Source organism: Crocuta crocuta, unplaced genomic scaffold (assembly GCF_008692635.1).
Source record: "Crocuta crocuta isolate KB4526 unplaced genomic scaffold, BGI_CrCroc_1.0 scaffold931, whole genome shotgun sequence".
In the NCBI taxonomy this organism is placed as follows: domain Eukaryota; kingdom Metazoa; phylum Chordata; class Mammalia; order Carnivora; family Hyaenidae; genus Crocuta; species Crocuta crocuta.
The window spans coordinates 318,817-322,100 of NW_027527834.1; the positions used below are offsets into that span (position 1 = coordinate 318,817).

At 54.3% G+C, this 3,284-nt stretch overlaps 1 non-coding gene across 1 annotated transcript; it reads left to right on the forward strand.

The window, feature by feature from the left end:
• The first annotated feature begins 2,315 nt into the window (after nt 1–2,315).
• LOC144243536 (U6 spliceosomal RNA) lies at nt 2,316–2,422 on the forward strand. The gene has a single exon (XR_013338676.1). It is a non-coding gene; the product is annotated as a U6 spliceosomal RNA (small nuclear RNA).
• The last annotated feature ends 862 nt before the right edge of the window (nt 2,423–3,284 follow it).

The window sequence follows — 3,284 nt, forward strand, 5'->3', positions numbered from 1 at the left end:
CCCACCTGCTTTCACACATGCTGTTCTATTTCCCACCTGGACAAAGGCAACAACCCACAACTGTCTTCACCTTAAAAACTCCTCCAACCACGGCCCCTGCGCTCCTGGAAGGGAAGCCCCTTGCAAGAGGTGACTGTGCTTGGGGCGCCTGGGAGGCTGTCGGTTAAGCGTCAGACTCCCAGTTTTGGCTCAGGTCATGATCTCAGGGTTCGTGGGTTCAAGCCCCACGTTGGGCTCTGTGCTGACGGTGCAGAGCCCGGTTGAGGATCTCTCCCTCTCTCTCTGCCCCTCCCCTACTACTGTCTGTCTCTCTCAAAAATAAATAAACTTAAAATTAAAAAAATAACAGAGGTGACTGTACTTATTCATGGCTTCCAAGCCCTCTTCTTCCTTCTCACTTGAACGGCTGGAGACAGCTCTTGTCCGTGTCACACGCCAAGACCAAGAGCGAGACTTCCTGTCCCCCGGCCACCAGGGGATTAGGACCTTTCCTGACTCCCTGCTTGCCCCCAGCTCCGGGACACGACCCCGTTCCTGTTCCTCTCCCATCCCCCGCTGCTCCTCTTCGGGTCCCCCAGCTGGTCCTCACCCCCCCAGCCGGAGCCCCGGGGTGTCTCAGGGCCCGCCCCTCGACCTCACCTCTGTGCCCAGGCTCACGCCAAAGGAGATCATATCTCACCTCACTGCTTTATGAGGCTGCTCTGCACGAGTGACACTCCGTCTGGGACCCCTGGTTGACCCCCACGTGCATGTCAGCTGCCGCTGAAGGGATGGCGATGCGGCATTTCCAAAACTAACCTAAGTTTACCTCCTTGACCATGCAGCTGTCAGCCACACCGATGCCCCTCCCCCTTATCTTCCTAACACACCCGGCGTGCTGCACACGGGGCCTCCTCGGGCTCCTCCAACACGCAAGCACACATCCTTCACAGGGCCTTTGCTCTGTCTGTTCTCCCTACCAGAACAACGCCCTTCCCCGCATACCTCCCTCCCTCTCTCTTCAGGCCCCTGCTCCAGGGCTGTATCACTGGAGAGCCCCCAACGCCCACCCACAGCACCCAGGAACACCCCCACGCCCAGCATGCCTTAGCCCGCATCTCACTCCACCTTCCAGGTAGTGGCGCATTTACTGGGCCTGTGTCTTCCCCCTCAAGGTAAGGCCAGATGTGCTATTACTGCCGGCTCACTGCTGTGTCCTCCGTGCCCCGGGGGGGGGGGCACACATGTGTCAAGAGGCATCAAACAGCTGCTGGGTGTGTTGAGTCACGTGTGAGTTAGAGTAACTGCCTTACCAGTTAACCAAACCAGACACTAGCCTGGGTTTTACTGAGAAACAAAAACAGTAGAACTGAATCTAAGGGGTCACTGTTTTGTCCGCTGGAGTCACCCCCGCAACCACTATACGTAAGCTCCAACCCAGAGAAGAGAGCCTGGAATCCATACCTTTTTTTTTTTTTTTTTAATGTTTATTTATTTTTAGGAGAGAGAATATGAGTAGGGGGAAGCAGAGAGGGGGATGGGCAGACAGAGAAGGAGACAGCGTGAGCAGGGGAGGGTCAGAGAGAGAGGGAGACACAGAATCGGAAGCAGCTCCAGGCTCTGAGCTGTCAGCACAGAGCCCAACGTGGGGCTCGAACTCATGAACTGTGAGATCATGACCTGAGCCAAAGTCAGACACTTAACCGACTGAGCCGCCCAGGCGCCCCTGAAACACATGCTTCTAACCAGGTCCCAGGTTACCGGCAATCAGCTGGGTATGGGGTGCGGTCCAAACCCTACAGAACACAGCACTACCACCCAGAACCACCCAGAAATGTGCTGACATTCCTGCCAAACTCCTCAGCGACGGGACGCTTGCATCCTAACTTGTTAGAAGCCTAGAGTGTCTGTCTTAGCACACTCTTCCTTCCTCAGTTGAGTCTGACAAGTACTTACCGAGGACCTACCCTGCACAGGCACAGGGCTGCGCCGTGGGATTGGGTGTCTGTCCTCAGGAACCTTCCAGAAGGCTGAAGAGTTCACGTCCCCACCACCCCCCGACAGACCCACACCCCCATCTGCAGCAATGCCCTCCTCCATGGGGCGGCCTGCTGAACGCTGGAGTGGGAGAGTATGCCCTCCCCTCCCTAGAGCCTGCACGCCCCACCTCGGTGGCGGACGGGACGTACATCCCTCTGGAAGCCTCCAAACGCCAGTCATGTGACATGACTTCCCGCCCCTCGCCCAGCGTCCTAACTTCTCAGGGCCCTGTTTAAAGTCCACATCCAGCCTTCACATCACCTTCCAACCACCCACTAACCAAACATGTGACTATTGTGCTCAATTCGGCAGCACAAACACGAAAACTGGACTGATACAGACAAGACCCGCCTGGCCCCTAAGCAAGGATGACAGGCACATTCCTGAACTGTTTCTTATTTTTATTTTTTTATGTTTATTTTTGAGAGAGAGAGAGAGAGAGAGAGACAGCCTGAGCGGGGGAGAGGCAGAGAGAGAAGGAGACAGAACCCGAAGCAGCTCCAGGCTCCGAGCTGTCAGCACAGAGCCTGACGCGGGGCTCGAACTCATGAACAGCCAAAGTCAGACGCTTACCCGACTGAGCCACTCCAGCGCCCGTGAAGTGTTCCTTATTTTTACTACAAGGGATTAAGTGGACGTTCATCCTGATGGGCCCTGCGGAGTATGTGGAATTGCTGAATCACTTTATGACACACCTGGAATGCATATAACCCTGTGTTAACTACGCCCCAATAAAGAGCACCTGACTCCCGATTTCCAGACGTGTCCACCGCACATCCATGCTACGATACACACAATGCTGGATGACCATCCCCTCCGCCCATGTATCACAAATACCTGTGCCACCAATTCATAGTAAAAGCTGTCCTACGTGACTTCACTATTCCTCACCACACTAAAAACTACATAAAAGCCAACATCAGACAAAGATGGGATTTGTACCTGATAAAGGCTTAAACATTGAAATACAGGCTGCCCTGTCCAGTCAGGGCATGGGGCCGTTAGTATCCAGCTCAAGTTTTAAAGCCATCAACTTCTAGGGGCGCCTGGGTGGCTCAGCCGGTTAAGTGTCCAACTCTTAGTTGTAGCTCAGGTCATGATCTCACAGTTCTGTGGGATCGAGCCCCGCATCAGGCTCTGTGCTGACAGTGCAGAGCCTGCTTGGGACTCTCTCCCCCTCTCTGCCCTTTTCCCCTGCTCATGCTCTCCCTCTCTCTAAAATAAAGAAATAAACTTAAAATATAAACAATCAACTTTTATCTTTT